At 39.6% G+C, this 22,835-nt stretch overlaps 1 pseudogene; it reads left to right on the forward strand.

Annotated features, from left to right (window-relative positions):
* The first annotated feature begins 2,778 nt into the window (after window positions 1-2,778).
* LOC116626831 lies at window positions 2,779-2,887 on the forward strand (annotated as a pseudogene).
* The last annotated feature ends 19,948 nt before the right edge of the window (window positions 2,888-22,835 follow it).

Genomic DNA, 22,835 nt, shown 5'->3' on the forward strand with positions numbered 1-22,835 from the left:
TTAAACTTGGAACAGTGACCTAATCTCTTAAATCTCAATTTCTTCAGTGCGGATTAGAACATCTACCTCAAGTAAGTATTGTGAGGTTGAACTGAGATAGTATTTGTAACACAGAGTGCCTGGCACATGGTAGGTACTCTCTAAATCCTTTGGTACTTGATAAGTGTATTGGGAACCCAGAGCCCATGAAGCCCACCTATAGTGCTATTTTAGAGGAATCTTCAATCATTATCAAGCTTCTTTAGAACATTTGACGAGACATTCAAATGAGGCAGTGAGATATAGTGAAAGGAGCCCAGGCATGGGAGTCTAGAATCTGGGATTTGGTGCTACCTCTTATTTAGTATGTATCTGACTTTGGGCGAGGAAACTGAGCCTCAGTTTCCTTATTTGTAAAATAGAGACAATATTCTTTGCCTCACAGGGTTGCTGGACTTACGCATGCACACGGATGCAAACACTCTTTTTAGTCTTAGAAATGTAAATATGTGGGCTGTAAATATGAGGGCTTTCAATTTGTGTTTATTATTCTCAGAGGGAAAGTAAACAGGACTCAAGATAACCTGAGTCCTGCCTCCTAGAGAACAGCTATTGGGGAACTTGACCCTTAAGTGAGTCCTGATTAACTATTTGCCACCACTGCTGCTGGGGTTGCCACTTGTGCTCAAATATCAATCATCGTGCCTGCTAAATCCTCAGCCCTGCCGAAAGGCAGCCCTGCGCAGGACGTCCCCCCCCCCCGCCCACCCCCTGCCCCACACAACTGTTTGGACCAGGACTGGGAATCTGACCCAAAGGCAAGCAACCCACGAGCTTGTCAATGACCTACAAATGTGGTCTGTCTTCTAGAAAATGAGTTGGACAAATCAATATTTCTCTCTCTGGAATTTGAGTTGGGAAATATGAGGCGATTGAGGCAATTAGTAGCAATAGAAACTATGACCAAAGGGATGCAAAGAGAGAGGTCATGAGGTTGAGTAGGGGTCCATGTGAGAGGAGATGGCGTCTAGGCTATGACAAACCAAAGTGATGAGGAAGCAGAAATTATGAGTAAGCAGAAGCTATGAAGTAGAAAACAATAATATATGTTTATTCAACACATGTTTCTAGAGTTCCTCCTATGAACAAGGCACCGTGTTAGGCTCTGAAAACACAAAAATGACCAAGACACAGCCTCTGCCTTCTTTGCACTTAATTTTAGTGGGGAAGAGAGACAAAACGAGTAAGCAAACAAGTAATTAGAAATTGTTTTAAGGGCTAAAAAGAAAACAAATATGAAGCTGAGATAGAACATACCAGGAAGGGAGCCACTTAAGAAATAGCACCATAAGGGAAGTTCTGTCAGAACAGATCATTAAAGCAAGACCTAAAGAATGAGAGGGATCCAGGGAGAAGAGTATTTGAGGTGGAGGATAAGTAATGCTGACTGACAGGAAAGGGCTTATCACATTCAAGGAAGCTGAGAAACAGAAAACAAAACAAAACAAAACAAGCCAGGCTGCTGAAGGAAAGGGAAGGAAAGGGAACAGCATGAGATGAGTTTGGAGGGGTAAGCAGGAGTCATGTCCCAGAACCTAGGAGGCCTATGTATGGAGTTGGGAATTTAGTTCCAGTGAAGTTAGTCTCAGTGAGCCCCAGTGAGAAGCCATGAAAGTATTTGAGGCTTAGTAACCTGATCCAATAGCATGTGTAGATAAGCTTGAAGGCTAAAAAGTCACTCTGGGTTCAAACCTACATTCTACCATTTACCAGCTGTGTGGCCTTGGGCACATTACTTAATCTCTCTGTGCCCCAGTTTCCTTTTCTATAAAATTAGAGATAGAATTGGGTTTTACCTCATAGGGTCATTGTGAAGACTAAATACATATAAAGTGCTTGCAGCAGTTCCTGGCACATAATAAACACCCAATAAATGTAAGCTTGTATTATTATTTTGTTTTCAAAAAGGTCATGGTAGCTACTATATAGAGAATGAATGTGGGAGGGATAAAAGGGAAGCCAGTTATGAGGTTGATGAATAGCCTAGGGAAGAGATGATGAGTGAAGTGATAATAGTGGAGACAGAGAGAAATGGACTAATTTGACATGTTTTTAGAGGTAAAATATTCATATTTTGCAGGTGGATTGGACATTGTGATTGAGGAAAATAGAGGAATCAAGACTGACTCCTAAGTTTCTAGCTAGAGCAACCAGGTGGAGGGAGGTGACATTTACTGAGAAGGAGCTTGGAGGAAGCAGGTTTGGCAGAGAAATTAGGAGTTCTATTTTAGACCTGTTAAACTTAAGATGTCAGTGAGATCCAAGGAGATATCAATCAGGCAGTTGGTTGTAAGTTTGGAGCCCAGAAGAGAGGTCTGGGATGAAGATATGAATTTAGAAGTCATTAGCATAATCAACATTCAAAGAGTCCCTTGCGGGTATCAGCATTTGAAGACACAGAAGTAGTTGAGATCAGCTAGGAAGAAAGGATACAGAGAGAAGTAAAGGGAGCCAAGAAGTGTCCCGAGGAGCAACACATTTTAGGGTGGCTGAACAAACAGCGAGAATGAAGGCCTGTGAAGAGAGAGTAAAACCAGAAGAGCATGGAATCAAAATCAAGAGAGTTGAGTGTTTCAAGAAAATTAGAGAGGTGATGAGAGTGGAAAGGTCAAATAAGATAAGGATAGAAAAAATAGTCACTGATGACCTTGATAAGAACAATTTCAGTGAAGTGTGTGTGTGTGTGTGTGTGTGTGTAAGTGCTAAGTAAGCATCAAATAGGCTGAAAATGAATTAGAGGTGTTCTTACTTTGACAGCACATATACTAAAATTAAAACAATACAGAGAAAATTGGCATGACTCCTACATATAGATGACACACAAATTCGTGAAGCATTCCATGTTTTCATATGGATTTGACTTTTGGACAATGTTAACTTTTACATATTCAAAAAGAAAATTGAATCTACAAGAATGAAAGGGATCCTAAAACTGAGTATAAATAGAAAACAAATAAACCTAACTGTATATAAATAAGTAATATAAATATTCTGAAGGAAAATAAAAACTAATCCAAATAACTTTTGAACACAGTATTTTGTATATGTACCTTTGGTCTAAAAACAAAACAAAACTGCAAACAAATCTTGAACCCAATTTAATAGGTTTTTTTTAAGTGACATGAATGTAGCAATTCTGAAACTATTTTGTGTGTATCATAACACTGAGCAAATGAAAAAAAGACAATGATGCTATTGGGAGTCAAAGTTCTCACTGTGGGAAAAGGGAGATGCAAATAAGGAATAGCAGAAAGAACCCTGTGGTGCTGAATTGGAATTAGAGTGTACTAGTAATGAATTCATGATTAAAAATAGTTGAACTATATTAAGTTGCCATTTTTCCTTGTGGCTCTGTTTACCTAAAGGGCCTAAAAGCAATTACACCCCCGGTAACAATGAGCATATCTGGTGCCCAGATCTTGGTTTCTAAATACCATTGCCTACTAAAAGGGGAGCTCTTTGGAGAGATGGCTGGTTTTCAAGGCTAGACAGGAAAAGTACAAGATGAACCCAGAATATCATGTTATACCAGAAAGCAAGAAAAGTGCTTAAAAAAAAAAAAAAAGATGGGTGTGTGTCAAAAGGACACAGGAACCAGTATGAAGGGACTCTCACTGGCCAAATCTGGGACAAATTGAACATTAAAATGAATAATGACAGTAATGGAGTATAACCTATTAAATAAAATAAGAATCTATGAGTCTGTACTAATGATAATAAATATATAATTAAAAAAGAGAGAAGGGAAAGATATTGCTTACAGAATGCCAACTAAAAAAATGGAGGTGGAATAATGGAGTTATAAAATCACCATTTTGCAACCATTAGAATAATTAATTCAGACCTTGATTAGGAGTTCTATTTTAGACATGTTAAACTTAAGATGTCAGTGAGATCCAAGGAGATATCTATCAGGCAGTTGGTTGTAAGTTTGGAGCCCAGAAGAGAGGTCTGACATAAAGATACGAATTTAGAAGTCATTAGAATAATCAGCATTTGAAGACATAGAAGTAGTAGAGATTATCAATTATCAGTGAAACTGGAAAACTTTCAGCACAAGTTTGAGAAGGAACAAGATATTTATACAGTCTCAAAATACCTTTCCAAAGATTACTCATTATTTACATAGGGAAAAATGATAACTTTACAGTGAAAAAAACTGACAGATGCCACCTTAACCAATTGATCAAAGTGAACACCATCAATAATGGGACCAAGTGACACCATGTTTTTTCTCATCTTATGCATTGAGGACATAATATCCCATGGGTAGTATGCCTGCTCCCTCAAAAAAAAAAAAAAAAAAAAGAAAGAAAGAAATTGAATTATAAGAAAACATGGAAAAAAAACAAAGAGAGGGAAATTCTACAAAACACTGGCCTGTACTTTTCAAAAATGTCAATATCATGAATAACAATAAAAGACTGGGGAACTCTCCCAGATTAAAGGAGACTAAAGGGTCATGACAATTCAATGCAATGCATGATTAGGGATCAGGCATTGGATCAGAGGAAAAACTACTAAATAGGACAGTATCAGGCCAATAAGTGGAACTTTGAATATGGACTAAATATAAGGATTTTATCAATGTTAAATTTCCTAAATTTGATCATCATACTGGGAGTGGGGGGAGGAATGCAGGTATATAAGAGAACGTCCTTTTTCTTAGCAGATACCCACTCAAATATTTAGGATATTAGGAGTAAATACTCCAAATCAAATAGTTTAGGAAAAAATTGTATATATGCGTGCATTCATACATACATGCATACACACAGATAAAGAGATTGTGCCAAATATAAAGTTCTGATGCATTGGGGTAAAGAGCATATAGGAATTATATGTAATATTCTTGCAACTCTTCTGAAAGTTTGAAATTATTTTGAAGTAAAAAGCTTAAAAATAAAATGGAGATGAGGAAATAGAAACAGAATGCAGATAACTCTTGAGAAATTTGTCTGTGAAGGGGAGTAGAGAAATAGGACTGGAGAGGGAGTCAAGGTTATAAAATAGCTTGTTAAAGATAGGAGAAACTAGAACAGATTTGTACGCTGATGAGAACAATGATGACCTCAGCCCATCCTTTATAAGATAAGAGATTCGATCAAATACACTCACCTCAGGCTCCTCTGAAAATATTTTATTCCTTAAACTGCAACCAGCAAGACATTTGGGTCACCACTTGAGGGCAGTACAAAATGATGTTACATGTCATTCTGGTGGTTTTACTGTCTCAGCTGCTGCAACAAAACAAAGCCCTTTATGTGATTTTCTCTCAAATGTGTTGTATGAAATAAACCTCCTAACATATCACTTTTTCCAAATGTTTTAAACAAGAAAAGCCCAACATAATTCATAACAGGGGTTTGGGGTGAGGAGAGAAGGGGTGAGAAAGAGGGTCTCATGCTTAGAAACATGCCTGGCACATGTTATGAGTTTAATACAGAATAAAAGGTAACAGAAAGATTAGAGCATGTCAGAGCTAGAAGCAGCCCTAGAGAAGGATGAATTTAGCCTTCTCATTTTATAGACAGGACCTTGGGTCCAGAGGAGGGAAGGGACTTGGCCAAAGCCACAATAATGTGGTAGGGAAGGTAATGGTTTCAACACTTACCTGGTTAGTCTATAAAGACAGAGTTTCTGATACTTTCCAATGACATCATAAATACAGTCTGCAAAGGGGACCGACACCATCATTGGCATTGATACTGAGTTCCCAAAAAAACTGTGACCTCCGTTGTGAGACTGTGCCCCTTGTGTCTTTCTCTCTCCTGGGAGGATATGACTCTTCACCTTCAACTCTTGTCCACTTCACCTGGTCCTAATGCTCTGGACAGGTTAGTTCTGATCACAGCCAACCTATGTCCCACCCCTTTCTGGCAGGGCCCTAAGGGGTAACATGTTAGACTTTCCTACCAACACTGAGGGATGAAGGTTGAAGCTGGAAGATGAAGTTGGGAAAAAAGTGAATGGGCATGTGTCAGGACACTGTTTGGAAAGAAATTAACAGTATCAGTGCAATAGACTGGAGATGATCTTACAAGGACAATCAGAAAATCCTAATGAAACACAAAACTCTAAATATGACATAAGTACATAATGGAGAAGAAAGCAACTTTAGACTAATTAAAATACAGAAACCAATATGACTTCTTATCATGCTAATAAGTGGGCTCAATTATGCAGAAGGGCCCCTAACCTCACTATTAACTACACAAAAATGCTCACGCACTAGCTTTGCATTTCAAAGATCTCCTAACCTGGCCCCAGCCCATTCTCTAGTCTCATTCCCTGCCATAGTTCCCATTCCATGCTCCAACCACTATTTTCTGAACACTCACTGCAATGGTTTAAGTGCTGTGGTATATCAGGCTATGCTTTGCACTTGCTCCATTTTGAGGTTCACCTCAAATGACACCTTCTTTGGATGCTTTCCTTGATCTGACCCTCACATTTACTTGAAGATTCCTTTTGGTTCTCACAGGCACTGCATATACTTATCTTGAGCATTCATTTCTGCCTTATCTTTTGTACTACATAGTGAGCACTTTGATGACATGGATTGGGTCTTAATACTCCTATTATTTTTTAGGGATTGTTTCCATTTATTAGTAATCTACCAATAATCTTTCTTATCTTTCTACCACTCCAGTCTTTCCAGCTCACTCCTTCCAACACCCCAATTCCAACAGTTCTCTAATAGCCCCTGCGCCAGTGATCCCAACACCTCTTGACCATTCCTTACCCATCTTATGTCCTCACTTGCCTTCTTACCCACTTAAATTCCAAGGTCCAATGTTAAGATCATTCCCTTGATATGTCTTCTTCTCTTTTACACTTCTTGCTTTGTTATTCTGCCTCACAAAACCCCTACCCTGGACAATCTAACTCTCCATCTACTCTACCTTTTGGAACGTGGTTGAAGAAAAACCCACAACACTGTCAACTGGACTCTTCAAATTCATTACCACTAACCTCAAGTAAGCTTTTAGTGCTATCTGGTAATCATTTTATGTTAAAAGTCCATCCACTTTCCCTAAATGATTATTTTATATTTTTTCTTCAAACTTCCAGCACCTCTTTTTTTTCTCTCTCAGTAGATAACCACCCACCTGCATCATCCATGCCTGCATGGAAAATTACACCTCAGTGGTACTCTGAAAGCCAATTCTTGCCTCTATGCTCCAGCAATTCTCTCTCTTGTCTATATCATCAGTATTTCCCTTCCCAAAGTATCATCCCATCAGCTTAAAAAAAGCGCTATGGTGGGGTGCCTGGGTATCTCAGTCAGTTAAACATCCAACTCCTGATGTTGGCTCAGGTCATGATCTCTGGGTTGTGAGATGAAGCCCTGCGGTGGATTCTGGGCTCAGTGGGCTGCGGAGAGTCCGTTTGAGATTTTCTCTCTCCCTTTGCCCCTCCCCCCACCCTGAACAAGCACACGCGCGTGCGCACACACATTCTCTCTCTCTTTCTCTCTCAAATAAATAAATAAATCTAAAAATAAAAGTGCTGGAGCGTCTGGGTGGCTCAGTCTGTTAAGCGACTGCCTTCAGCTCAGGTCATGATCCCACAGTCCTGGGATCGAGCTGCGCATTGGGCTCCCTGCTCGGCGGGAAGCCTGCTTCTCCCCCTCCCACTCCTCCTGCTTGTGTTCCCTCTCTCGCTGTCTCTCTCTCTCTCTCTCTGTCAAATAAATAAATAAAATCTTAAAATAAAAATAAATATAAAAGTGCTATGGTATCTCTCATCTTAAAAAAAAACCTCGGGGCGCCTGGGTGGCTCAGTCATTAAGCGTCTGCCTTCGGCTCAGGTCATGATCCCAGGGTGCTGGGATCGAGCCCCGCATCAGGCTCCATGCTCCACAGGAAGCCTGCTTCTCCCTCTCTCACTCCCACTGCTTGTGTTCCCTCTCTCACTGTGTCTCTCTGTGTCAAATAAATAAAATCTTAAAAAAAAAAAAAAGAAAGAAACCTTTCTTGACTCCATATTCCCTTCTAGCTTAGCTACCACACTGTTTCTCTCTCTGCTCTTCATTTCAGCCAATATCTCAAAGAAGTATCTATGTTTCTTGATTTCAAGTCCTATCTTTTCATTCTCTCTAGAGTCCACTTTAATCAGGTTTTAACCCCTTTACTAACTCAAACTGTTTTTACCAAGGTCACCAAAGACCTCCATGTTAATAAATCTGGAAGTATTCTCAGTTCTCATCTGACTGGCCCTATGATTAGATCTGATAATTTGCTAACTCCCTCCTTCCTTCCTCATTTCTTCCTGAAACACTTGTCTTTACTTGGCTCCAGGACAGACACCACACTTTCCTCGTTTTACTCCAAGCTCACTGTTGGTTGCTCCTTCTCAGTTCCTTCTCTTTTGCTAGTTTCACTTCATTTCCTTGAACTCTAACATTGGAGTGGCTGCAGTTGGACTTCTTGGATCTACAGACACTCATTGTACAATGGTCTTACCCAGTCTCATGGCTTTAAATGCCCCCATATGCTATTGACACCCAAATTTATATCTCCAACTCAGATTTCCCCCATGAACTCCAGACTCTTATTCCAATTGCATTCTTGACATTTCAGCTTGGATGTTTAAAAAGTATCTCAAACTTAATGCAAGACAAAATTCCTGACGTTCTTCCCAAATTGGTTTCTTCCACAGTTTTCCCTATCTCACTCAATCACTCCAGTTGCTCAGGCAAAAACCTGGCATCATCCTTGACTCTTTTCTTCCTCTCATACCTTACAGTTAAACCTTTAGCAAATCTACTGGGCCCTACCTTCAAAATATTTATTTATTATTTTTTTATTGTTATTTATTTATTTGACAGAGAGGGACACAGTGAGAGAGGGAACACAAGCAGGGAAAGTGGGAGAGGGAGAAGCAGGCTTCCCGCTGAGCATGGGAGCCCGATGAGGGCCTCGATCCCAGGACCCTGGGATCATGACCTGAGCCAAAGGCGGATGCTTAACAACTGAGCCACCCAGGCGCGCCGGGCCCTACCTTCAAAATATATGCAGATCTGACCACTTCTTACCACTTCTTCCCCCAAACCCTCATCCTCCTCACCATGCTAACTCTCTGACCTAAGCCATTATCATATCTGGATTGTTACAATGATATCATATTTATTTTACTGCTTTCTGTTCTTGTTATCTGTGACCTATTTTTCCCACAGTAGTCCAAATCATTTTTTTAAACCTAAGCCATACCATGTTCTTCCTCTACTCAAAACTCCAGTAACTTTCCATCTCATTCAGTGTAAAAGGCAAAGTCTTTACAATGGCCTACAAGACCTCACTTGATATAGGATACTATAACTTCTCTGACTTCCTTTCTTAATCATTCACCCTTACCCTCACTCTGCTCCAGCCATGTTGGCATCCTTGATGTTTCTCAAACCTACTAAGCACATCCCTGCCTTGCACTGATATTCCTTTTGCCTTGATTTCTCCCCACCCTAGGTATATTCTTTGTCAGTCTCTTACTTTAAGTCTTTTCTCTAATGTTTCCTTATCCATGGGGACTTTTCTCACCACCCTTGAAATCTCAACCCCTCCCCCTTTCTTATATACTCTTCCATCTATCTTTCTTTCTCTCCTGATATATTTGTCTCCTTATCAACTTAGGATTTTATATATACTATATATATTTATACTTTTATGAATAATTTATATAAGCTACATGAAGGCAGAGTTTTGTCTGTTTTGTTTACTGCTATATCCTCAGTACCTAGAATAGAGCTTAGCACATAGTAGGTACTGAACAATTATTTTTGAATTAATGAACAAATCCTCATGATAACTTTATGAGCTAGGTTCTATTTTTTATAGCTTCTATTTTATAAATGAGGGAACCAAGGCTCAGAAAGGCTTAGGAACTTAACTCAAATCACACGACTAGCAAGTAGCAGAGCTGAGGTTGGATGCAAGATGTCTTTTTCTTTAAAGCCCACAACTTTAACCACTATGGTGTTCTACCTTCTCTATACCTTTAGAATCAATCCTCTTAAGTATATCACCACTGTGCTATAGGTTTGGCCCCAACAACTCTTACCTGTATTTCTTTAAAGCATCCTTGACCCTATTGCTCCATCCTTTACACAGAGCCAGAGTGACATCTCTTTTTTTGTTTTTAAATGTACATTTAAGTGGTTTTTAGTATATTCACAGAATTTCACAACCATCATCATTATCTACTTGCAGAACATTTTCATCACTCCAAGAAGAAACCCTGTGTCCATTAGCACTCACTCCCGTCCCCCTTTCCCTCAGCTTCTGGCAACTGCTAATCTAATTTCTATCCCCATGGATTTGCCTATTCTAGAGATTTCATATAAATGGAATCATATAATGTGAGGCATAAAAGTCTTTTACATATGGCTTCTTTCACTTAGCATAATGTTTTCAAGGTTTACCCATGTTGTAGCATGGATCAGCACTTCATTCCTTTTTTAAAAAAATTTTTTAAAAGACTTTATTTATTTATTTGAAAGAGAGGGGAGAGAGAGAGAGAGAGAGAGAGAGAGAGCATGAGTGGGGGGGAAGGGCAGAGGGAGAGGGAGAGGGACAAGCAGACTCCCCACTGAGCAGGGAGCCTGATGCAGGGCTCAATCCCAGGACCCTGAGATCATGACCTGAGCCAAAGGCAGAGGCTTAACCAACTGAGCCACCCAGGCATCCCAGTACTTCATTTCTTTTTATTACCGAATAATACTTCATTGTGTAGATATACCACATGTATTTATCTATTCACCAATGATGGACATTTGTTTTTACATTTTTGGTTGTTATAAATAACATTATTGTGAATATTCATATGCAAATTTTTATGCAGATATATGTTTTAAATTCTTTTGGCTATATACCTAGGAGTAGAATTGTTGGGGCATATGATAATTCTATGTTTAACCCTTTGAGGAACTGCCAAATTGTTTTCCAAAGTGGCTGTATCATTTTATATTTCCACCGGCAATGTGCGAGGAGTCCAGTTTCTCCACATCCTTGCCAATTCTGGATGATTGTAACAATCTCAACAACATTCTTTTGCATGTAGATATGCAGTTGTTATTGTCCATTTAAAAAATTATAACCATTTTAGGGGCGCCTGGGTGGCTCAGTTGGTTAAGCAACTGCTTTCGGCTCAGGTCATGATCCTGGAGTTCCGGGATCGAGTCCCGCATTGGGCTCCCTGCTCGGTAGGGAGTCTGCTTCTCCCTCTGACCCTCCCCCCTCTCATGTTCCCTCTCTCTCTCTCATTCTTTCTCTCTCAAATAAATAAATAAAATCTTTAAAAATAAATAAATAAATAATTATAACCATTTTAGTTGGTGTGAAGTGCTATTTCATTGTGGTTTTGATGTGCATTTCCCTAATGATTAATGATGGTGAGCTGTTAGAGCATATTTTGTGCACTTTTTGGCCACTTGTATATATTCTTTGGAGAAATGTTTATTCAAATAATTTAGCCATTTTTAAAATTGGGTTATTTATCTTCTTATTGTTGAGCTGTAAGGCTTTTTTATATATTCTGAACAATTCATTTATCAGATATATGATTTACAAATATACCCTCCCATTCCTTGGATTGTCTTCACTTTCTTGATGGTGCCCCTTGAAGCACAAAAGTTTTTGATTTTGATGTTCAATTGATCTATTTTTCCTTTTGTTGCTCATGCTTTTGGTGTTATAGCTAAGAAAGCATTACCTAATCCCAAGTCATAAAGATTTACATCTACGTTTTCCTCCTAGAGTTTTAGAGTTAGGAAACTTACTTTCCTCTAAGAGCTTTATGGACTTACACTTATATCAATGACCTATTTTGAGTTGGTTTTGTATATGGAATGAGGTAGTTGCCACACTTTATTCTTTTGCATGTGGATATCCAGTTGTCCCAGTACAATTTGTTGAAAAGACTATTCTTTCCCCCATTGAATTGTCTTGGCACTCTTGTTGAAAATCAAGGGGCACCTGGCTGGCTCAGTTGGTAGAGCATGAAACTCTTGATTTCAAGGTCATGAGTTTGAGCCCCATGTTGGGTGTAGAGACGACTTAAAAAAAAAAAAAAAGAAAACCAACTGGCCATAAATGTATGGGCTTATTTTTGCAGTCTGAATTCCATTGTATTGATTTATATGTCTTTCCTTATGCCAGTACCACACTGTCTTGGTTACTCTACCTTGGTGGTAAGTTAGAAATCAGGAAGTATGAATCTTTCAACTTAGTTCTTAATTTTCAAGATTGGCTATTCTGAGTCTTTGAATTCCAAATAAATTTTAGAATCAGCTTGTGAATTTCTACAAAGAAGTTAGCTGAGATTCTAATGGGGTTGCAAATGAATCTGTAGATCAATTTGGGAAGTATTGCCATCTCAACAACCTCGAGTCTTCTAATCCATGAACATGAAAAGCCTTTCCATTTATTTAGGTCTTTAAAAAAAAAGATTTTATTTATTTATTTGAGAGAGAGAGAGCAGAGAGAGAGAGTGCGTGCGCATGAGCAGGGGGAGGGGCAGAGGGAGAGGGAGAGGTAGGCTCCCCCCTGAGCAGGGAGCCCAAGGGGGGCTCAATCCCAGGACTCTGGAACCGTCCTGGGATCATAATCTGAGCTGAAGGCAGATGCTTAACTGACTGAGCCACCCAAGCACCCCTTATTTAGGTCTTAAATTTTTTTCAATGATGTTTTAGAGTTTTCAGTTACAAGTCTTAAACGTCTTCTTTTATTTATTTACTTTTTATTTTTATTTTTTTAAAAGATTTTATTTATTTATTTGTCAGAGAGAGAGACCACACAAGCAAGGGGAGCGGTAGGCAGAGGGAGAAGCAGGCTTCCTGCTGAGCAAGGAGCCTGAAATGTCTTCTTTTATTTTTTTATTTTTTTTAAAGATTTTATTTATTTATTCAACAGATAGAGAGCACAAGTAGGCAGAGTAGCAGACAGAGGGAGAGGGAGAAGCAGGCTCTCCGCTGAGCAGGGAGCTGGATGTGGAGCTCGATTCCAGGACTCCAGGATCATGACCTGAGCCAAAGGCAGCCGCTTAACTGACTGAGCCACCCAGGCGCCCCTGAAATGTCTTCTTTTAAATTTATTCTTAAGTACTTTTTCTTTTTGATGCTATTGTAAATAAAATTGTCATCTTAATTCACTTTTAGATTATTCATTACTAGTATACAGAAATAAAACTGATATTGATCTTAAATCTTTCAGTCTTGCTGAACTTGTTTATTCCAATAATTTTTTTGTTTCTTTAGGATTTTCCAAACATACACGATCATCTCATTTGTAAATAAAGATAGTTTACTTCTTCCTTTCCTATTTGGATGCCTTTTATTTCTTTTTCTGGCATAATTGCCACGGCCAGAACCTCCAGTACAATGTTGACGAGAGTGACCTTACTTTTTTTTTTAAGATTTGTTTATTTTATTTATTTATTTTTTAAGATTTTATTTATTTATTTATTTGAGAGAGAGAGAGAAACAGCATGAGAGGGGAGAGGGTCAGAGGGAGAAGCAGGCTCCCCGCTGAGCTGGGAGCCTGATGTGGGACTCGATCCCAGGACTCTGGGATCATGACCTGAGCCGAAGGCAGTCGCTCAACGAACTGAGCCACCCAGGCACCCTATTTATTTGTTTATTTGACAGAGAGAGAGAGAGAAAACACAAGCAGGGGGCGCAGGAGAGGGAGAAATAGACTCCCTGCTGAGTGGGGAGCCCAATGCAGGGCTCCATTCCAGGAGCCTGGGATCATGACCCGAGCCAGAGATAGACGCTTAACCAACTGAGCCACTCAGGCGTACAAGAGTGGCCTTTTTAAAACACAATTTTGGATTTTTATTTCCCACCCTTGGAGTCTTTCAATGACTCCACATTGCTCTTAGAATAAAGATTTCACGGGGTGCCTGGGTGGCTCAGTCGTTAAGTGTCTGCCTTCGGCTCAGGTCATGATCCCAGGGTCCTGGGATCGAGCCCCGCATCAGGCTCCCTGCTCTGCCAGGAGCCTGCTTCTCCCTCTCCCACTCCGCCTGCTTGTGTTCCCTCTCTAGCTGTCTCTCTCTCTCTCTGTCAAATAAATAAAATAAAATCTTTAAAAAAAAAAGAATAAAGATTTCACTTCTCATTTGCTTATGATGCATCTCACCTTAGCTTTGCATCCTTAGCAAAATCCAACCCAACTGAATCACAATACTTTTCCCAGCCTTTTGCTCTTTCTTGCTTCTGGGCCTCTGTGCACATTATTCCCTGTGCCTGATACACTCCCTTCTGCATCCATCCCTTGCTTTACCAGGGCAATTTCTACTCATGCTTATATACAGCTTCTACAAGGAAGCCTGCTCTCCCTTGTTCCATAGCATATGTGTATTTCCACATTATTGGGATCTTATTCTTTTAACTTTATTACATTGCATTTATAATTGCCATTTTGCTTGTCTGGCCTCCTCTCTAGGCTATGTGCTCTTTGAGGGTGGAGACTTAATCTTACTTTTGTAACTCCTCTGCCTTACAGAGTGCTTGGGGCATAGTATGTCATAAAAACTTAACTTGTTGAAAAAATTAATAAATGGGAAGAAGCCCATTTATCTGCTCTTTGTAAGTTCCATACTTCAGTAAACCTGTCATTGGTAGTTCTAATCAGTGGTCTGAAAATGTGCCCACCAGGCTAGGAGTTTGCAGGATGTTGTTCAATGTTCTCTTGTGGGCCTGAGATAATGTTCCCTTGAAGTTCCAATCAGAATCTTCTGTTAAGTAGTAAAAAAAATTGTTTTCACAGTGCCCTTTGGGTGGACATTTAATTATAGGGATAATTTGTTTTATATAGAATTTCAGATTTATAGCCTTTCAAAAACAATTGGTTTTCTTGAATCCAGTTCTTCAAAATTGATGATTTTCTAGGCCCCACTGCATTTTGATGTAACAAAACTACCCAAAACATGTAGTGAGGTAGGGAGTATCATTGCCATTTCACCCACGAGGGGCAGAATAGTTAAGTAACTTGCCCAGGTTCCCGGGGCAGAGTCAGAATTCGAATGTAAGCCTTTCCGACAATAAATCCATACTTTTAACCATTTACTTCCTTCATCTTACCTACTTATAATGTATAATTTTACAAAAAGAACAGCTGTGTCTTACTTGAGGCTAAGCTTGACACTTAGTAAGCCAAAATTGTATATTGTCAGAGTTATCCCTGAAAAATTCTAGAACTTATTCAGTATAATATACAGACACATTGTATCTGCATAAGTTCAACACAACCAATTATTTTCTTCAGGCTTAAATCAAAACCTTGCCTCTTTGGTTGAGTATCAGCTGAAATCCTTGGCTTGCATATAGAGATAATATTGAAAGTAACAACAAAAACCCCTTTCTTTAAACACTGAGCACTGAGGGTGTATAATTACATTCCTATACAGTTAAATGCAAACACGATGCTACTCCCCTTTTTACATACTTTGATTTTCTGGACTGTAGGATAGTGCCTCCAGTAAAATATGTACTTTTTTTTTTTTTTTTGTATCTTTCAGTGCCAAATGTTGCTATGAATCAGGACAGTCTCCTCAGACTTTCAAAATTTGACAGATTTATTTGAGATCTGTTATGGGTGAGACACTGACAGGGTTTACTAGTAAAGCTAAAGAACATGGGGCAGTTATAGGGATAACTAAATCCTTAATTATCATTGCCATAACCATAATGTGATAGTCCCCATTCGTCGAGCACTTATTCCCATGTGCCAGACACTGTGTAATGTGCTTTATAAGCATTGTCCATTTAATTTTCTTTATCACTCTGATGTAGTTTGCATGAAACTGAGGCTCAAAGACTTTTAATAACTTGTCCATGGTGTTATATCTTATAAATGGAGGACTTCAATCCAATCTCAAATTTGTCTGATTCTACAGCCCATCCTCTTAACCATTGTCCTGATGTCAGGGTTTCTGACTTCCTTTTAAAGGGGTAAAATAGATTCCAGATCGTCCTTTTAAAAAATCAAGGGGATTAGATTAAAAATGTCATCAACACAAAATAATAATGGTCCCTTTTGTGTCCAGTAGAGATTTTGCTTGTCTGAGAATCTCCAGACAGACACATTTCCCTAAGCCTCTTCTGGCCCAGCCATGATTCCTTCTGAGTATATCCTAAGATATTAGGATATACCTCTATCTTTCTCTGCTTGTTCCTCCCTCTCCCATCCCCACCATGCTCCATTCCACAAAACATTTCAGCATGCTCAGAACATACTTGCTCTTCTGTGCTTTGCTGACTCATACTTTACCTGGAAAGACCTGGCCCCATTGGAGGTGTTGCTCAGGAGTTTGAGAAGTCCCAGAGGGTTTTAAATAGGGAAATGACAAGATCTGGTTTTTTTTGTTTTGTTTTGTTTTTTAAAGATCACTGTCTCTGATAAGGAGAATTGATAGATGTAGGTGCAAACATGAAACTAGTTAAGGAGTTTCAGCTGTGGTCCAGGAGAGAAGGGATGGTGGCAGTGGAGACAGTGAAAAATGGTCAGATGTAGAATATATTTCGAAAACAGAATTGGAATTTCAGATATATATAGGAGGTTGAGCCAGCAAAACTTGCTCATAGATTGGACTTGGGCTATGAAAGAAAGCATAGAATAAACGAAGAAAAGCTATGGACTGAACAAGGCATCCTCTATTTGTGTTATAAGATATTCAATACACAGTCATCATCTCAAACTGAGACACAACTGTGATTATGGCTTAGAAAATCTTTGACTGAAAGAGTTGTTTGTCATTATGTGTGTATGTGGAGTGTCTTAGTTTTCACCAACTACGCGAACCTGCTAAGTGCAGGATACTGTGCTAGGTATTTTCACAAAAGTTGCATCATTTAACTTCCCCTAAACTCTTAGAAGGAAGAATTAATATCCCCATTTTAGAGAAAGAAACTAAGACTTCACTTATGATTTGACTGAGGTTACACAGTTCATAAGGAACTGAGCTGAGATTTGAAGTCAAAGTTGACTCTAAATCCCATGTTCTTGTCACTGCAATGATTCAAAGATACAAAATCAGAATTCCCCAAACTTTTCTCTGCATTACTTGAAGTCTCTGTTGACTCTCATGTGTCCTACTTTAGAGCCCAAGGCTGGCAAACAGGACAGCTTTGTTCTGTCGGTAGCCCATCCGCTGACTTGCCTTGTGATTTAGGGCAAGCTTCTTAATTTGATGGTGTCTCAGCATTCCCACATGTTAAGCAGGGCTAGTAATTAGTGATGGAGACAATGCTTTGAAATCTGCAGATGAAAGGACCTGCAGTCTTGAGTGCAAATATTTTCTTTCCAATGGTGTTCTTTTGGTTTCTTATAGTTTTCAGGACCCTTCATAAGAGGAAGAAAGAAAAAGAAAGAAAGAGAAGAGAAGAAAAGAAAAAAAAAAAGAAAAGGAAAGGAAATAGGACAAGTATAAAACTGCATTTGCTTGCTCACTGGAAGCCAATGGAACTTTAGGGACATAAATGTAATAATCTTCCTTACTCTCTAGTACTCGATAAATATTACTAATGGATGAATGAATTTTATTAAAAAAACCATTAAGGTAGGTTTGGAAAACTACTGATGATCTTTAAAAATGATTTCTATTTTTGTTTCTGGTTTCTTAAACCCTATATATTCTCTAGTAAGAAGAAAAAGGAGCTAATGCTTATCTAGTGTCCACTGTGTGCCGGGCATCAGGCTAACTGCTTTCACATGTAAGTTCACTTAAGCATCATAACAGCACGATCAGGTAGGTGCTCTCATTACCTTCAGTTTATAGGAAAAAATGGCTTGGTATAGTTCACTGACTTGTCCAAGGTCACAAAATTAGGAAGTAGCTGAGCCAAGACTGGGCCAGATTGGGGCTTCCCAGTTCTAAATTCAGGCTCTTCCCAGGACACCCCATTGCCCTGAAAAATTAGTGATGGAGACAGTTTTGAAATGTCCTATCACACCCTGGGTGTATGTGGCATTTAAAAATCTCTTACTGCTTGTTCTTTTCAGTTCCTGGCACAGGGACAGTTATTTGTATAGCACAATTGTTATTATTGTGCAGCCTCACATATTCTTTCTGCCCTGGGCAAACATGAACAATAATGGGAGATATTTATGCAACGGACAGCTTGGAAGCATGAGCTCCAGATTATCATTACAATTGTAGTTTAATTTTTTTTTTTCTGTAGCTTAGCACCATTTATATGGAAGGCCTTTCTCAAAGTCTCATGCAAATAAACTGGTTCTTTGTGTATTCAGAGAGCTCCTCAGTTTTTTTTTTCATAGTTTCAATCAAGCATCCTGTATTTCTAAATGCTGACATCACAGATACGCAGTGTTCATGAGGAGTTGATATAACAGTCACCTCTAAAGTTGGAATATAAGGAAATAAAAGTAGCTCTGGTGTCCCGGAAGGGTCGGTTGGGGAGAAGGAGTGGGAGTTAGAGTAGGATAGAAAGATGGAAAGATAGGCTGATGACAAAGTTGTTCAGGATCTAAGCTCTCCTCTTCAGGATCAGGGCTATTATAAATCCAGGGCCTCATCTTCAGCTTTCCATGGTCAAAAGCACCATTTTATCAAGTCTTCTTGGAGGTGATCAATGTCTACAGGACACCAGCAACATGCCCTAGTAAAAGGCACTTTTAAGTCAGAAGACATATGTATAATTTCTAGCTTTGTCACTATGAATTTGGACAAATTCCTCTTCTGTAAAATAAAATTAATAATAATCCCCATAGGGTTGTTGTGAGGATTAAATGAAATAATGTACATGAAAGCAGCATCTGTTGGTTGTCAGTACGCAGATTTAAGTCATCAGACACAACTTTATTACCTAAGGAACATCTACCTTTCCTATAACAGGGATACATGTGTCAGCTGTTCAAGGCACTCCTTTCTTAGGGCCAATGTAACTGCAAGACTCTCTTAGTAATTGGAGAGTTGTCTGAGGGGTAGAGTTAAATGGTGATCTTGAAGAATGGTGTTCTTATAGCTACCACGAATTAGGCATCTATCCCAGTCAAGGCTCTTTGATAGGCCATTTATGCATGATTTGTAGTCCTTATATCATCCCCATAAGGTAGGCATTATTATCTCCAATGGACACATGAGGAATATGAGGCTTAGAGATCCAGAGACATTAAGTTGCCCTAGAAAAAACAGGCAAGTCCTTTTTGTCTGCTCCATGAAGCTCATTCTTGTTACAATGAATTAGATCACAACTTATCTTCCATTAGTTACATTTTACTCTCCTAAAATAGATTTGGGATATGACCCAGTGCTTTGATGAGATCTGGGACAGGCATTTTCAAACTGTCATTGGTGTGTCATTTAAAAAGAAATCCAGTCCTAGAAGTTCTAGGCCTTTTTAGGAGTTTGGGCCATCACTCCTATCATCCATTACATGTCGTTTTAAATTTAAACCAGAACCAATGAGTGGAAAAGGAAGCCAGTACTAATTATTGATGATTTTTAACTTGTCTTCCCTTGCTGAGGGCTCTGATTATCATTATTATTATTTTAATTAAGGCCCAAACCTGCTTTAAGTGGCCTTTACTGAAACAAGTTATCTACAAAGTATTTTTTCCTTGGTTTTCTTATCTGTGAAATGGGGATAAAATAAGGATGCGAATAATAACTACACATGACATTATGCATTTAATTCATTTCAACAAACCTTTATCATGTACCTGTTTGATTCCAGGAGTTGTGCTAGATGCTGTATGTGAAAACATATATAAACTGTGAAAAGCAATTCTGAAAAAATAGAGTGTATTGTTTTTGATTTACTATAAATCACACGATTATAACGGTAATAATTCCTTATGTTTCCTCCATATTTTCCACACTGATCTGCTCATTTTTTTTTTAAGATTTTATTTATTTATTTGACAGAGAGAGACACAGCGAGAGAGGGAACACAAGCAGAGGGAGTGGGAGAGGGAGAAGCAGGCTTCCTGCAGAGCAGGGAGCCTGATGCGGGGCTCGATCCCAGGACTCCGGGATGATGACCTGAGCTGAAGGCAGACGCTTGACTGAGCCACCCAGGTGCCCCTGATCTGCTCATTTTTTTTAAAGATCTATTTATTTATTATAGAGAGAGAGTGAGTGAACAGGAGCAGGAGGGGCAGAGGGAGAGTCTTAAGCAGACTCCGTGCTGAGTGTGGAGCCCAATGCAGGGCTCGATCTCATGACCCTGAGATCACAACCTGGGCTAAAACCAAGAGTGGGACATTTATCTGACTGTGCTACCCAGGCGCCCCTGATCTGCTCATTTTTATATATGAGAAGCTGAGGCTGAAACATGTTAAATGGTTTGTCTGAGGCCACACACCAAATGATTCCCTATTCTCCTTACTAGCTGCATACTGCATTTCTGGAAAACGTTATACACCAGGAATTCCACTCTATTCACCCAAGAGTAATATCTTCTTCTACTTCATATTGTTTGGAGGAACCTCTTTGAATAGCAAGTGAATTTGTATTTCCCATAGTAACTTATTCCATGGCTTTCAGATTTCTTAACCTACATCTACATCTACAACTACCTCCATCTTTAGGTATTTTCATATATGTTATCACATTCATCCTCAAAACAACCCTAAGGTTGTACAGCTAGTAAATGGTAGAGCCAGAATTGTAACCTGGATGTTTCTGGTGTCTAAGCCCTGTTTATTCCACTATGCTATACTGCTTTGGTTATTAGCTGTATAACTGGGCAAATCAATTAACCCCTATAATCTTTTTTTTTCCCCCTATAATCTTCATTTACTGCATCTATAAAGTGGGGTTATACCTTTTAGAGTTGTGAAGCTCAAATGTGATAATGTAAAATAGAAAAGTCAAATTACTACAAATTACTACTCTACCTGGTAGAGTAATTAAAAACAGTATCTCCCCTCCTCCCTTGAGTTAAAAAGAATAACAGCAGAAAGAGACCCATGGAGACTGTTGAATAAGTGGTTGTTCACCAGACCTACATGGCTGGCTCTTTGTGGCTGAACCTTGTAAAAAGGGGTCTGAGCGGAGTCAGGAGTTTCTGGGGGCACATCTGGGATGGTTTGCCCATTTTGGCAAAGGTCTAAAAATTAGGTGAGGCTTACTCCATCATGGGCATTGTTCAGTTGGCCATCCTGGTATATTAAATGGGGACTGCAGGGCGCCTGGGTGGCTCATCGGTTAAGCTTCTGCCTTCAGCTCAGGTCATGATCCCAGGGTCCTGGGATCGAGCCCTGCATCGGGCTCCCTGCTCAGCGGGAAGCCTGCTTCTCCCTCTCTCACTCCCCCTGCTTGTATCCCCTCTCTTGCTATCTCTCTGTCAAATAAATAAATAAAATCTTTAAAAATAATAATAAATAAATAAATGGGGACTGCTATGATAATGGTGACAAGGTCATGGGCCTGATTAGAGTTGTGGTTTGTTGGTGTGGGAAGCCACCATGACTGAGAAAGGAAGACCAATTCTGGGCAAAAACATTTATTGAGGCCTATTCTGTGGTAGGCTAACCTGTGAGTGGGATGTAGTAATGAGTCAGTCCCCTGTCCTCAAGGATTTTACAGTGTGGTGGGGTAGAGAAAAGCCTTTAATTAACTCTTAAAAACAAGGCAGAGTATAATAAGGATCATATCAGAACAACTAAAAGGTGGGGTGGGAGTTCCTAGAAGGCTTCTTGAAGTAGGTGGCATATAAGCCAAGTCTTTAAAGATCAGGGTTTCTAGTAACTTGTTGTTTATTCCAACTGAAGATGACAGTATGAGATAGTGTAGGATGTATTATGTGTAACACAAGCAGTAACTGAGGCTTTTTATTGAATACCTGCTATATGCTAGGGTCTGAGGATATAGAAATACATCAGAAACTGTCCTTGCCATTGAGAACTCTCAGTCTAGAGGCGTAGACAAATGTAAAGAGTCATTAGAGTGATAATGACTTCATAGGGTAGAGAAGAAATGTCAAAAAGAAGAGTGTGTAACTCTGACTTGGGGAGGTCAGGAGTTGCTTTGCAAAGGGGATAATACATGAGTGTGTCTTCAGAAACTAGGAGAAGTTTGTCAGGTTGACTATGGGAAGAGTTAGGAGTGCTGCAGGCACCTGAGCAGGTCCCAGTGCTCTTTCATTAAACAATGTAAGTGTGGCAGGCAGCAAGCAGACAAGGACATTATTTATCATCCCTCCCACTTGGATTTTGGCTCTTGGACGGAATGACTTAAAAGTGTTCTTTTTCAATATCATATTCTAATAGCAGATGGTTAAATGAGAGGTTTTGGAGTGAGACCTGGATTCTAACCTGGCTCCCTAATCAGCTGTATGATCTTAGGTAAAATACTTATTTGTGTTTCGGTTTCTCCATTTATACAACTTACTTGTGTCTTAGTTCCTTCCATTCACACAATTGAAAAATTAAGTGTCTAGCACAGAATCTAGCATATTTTAATAAAGTACTGTTATTTCTATCATGATCTCATTTAATTTCCACAAGCAACCTTTCTACCCTTTCTTTGGGTAGAATTTCCCCCATTTTTCAGAAGCAGAAGATTAGAGTAGGTAGGCGACCTGCTTAAAGTTTACGGCACAATCTGTAGTAGTCTCCTCCGCCTACGCAGCCCGTCCGCCTTACTTTCGTGTCCGCGCCGGGTTTTCGCAGGCGGCCCTTGGGGGGGTAGGTTCCTGTCCGGCAGCGCCAAATCCGGATCCAGGATTTGGGTGCCGCCGCGCTGGCGCCAGGCGGGCGGGGCCAGGCGGGGCGGGTCGGGGTGGGGCGGGCGAGAGGAGGGAAGTTGTCGAAGTTAGGGGAGACGCCCGC

This window comes from Phoca vitulina, unplaced genomic scaffold (assembly GCF_004348235.1).
Source record: "Phoca vitulina isolate PV1807 unplaced genomic scaffold, GSC_HSeal_1.0 scaffold2, whole genome shotgun sequence".
Taxonomy (NCBI): domain Eukaryota; kingdom Metazoa; phylum Chordata; class Mammalia; order Carnivora; family Phocidae; genus Phoca; species Phoca vitulina.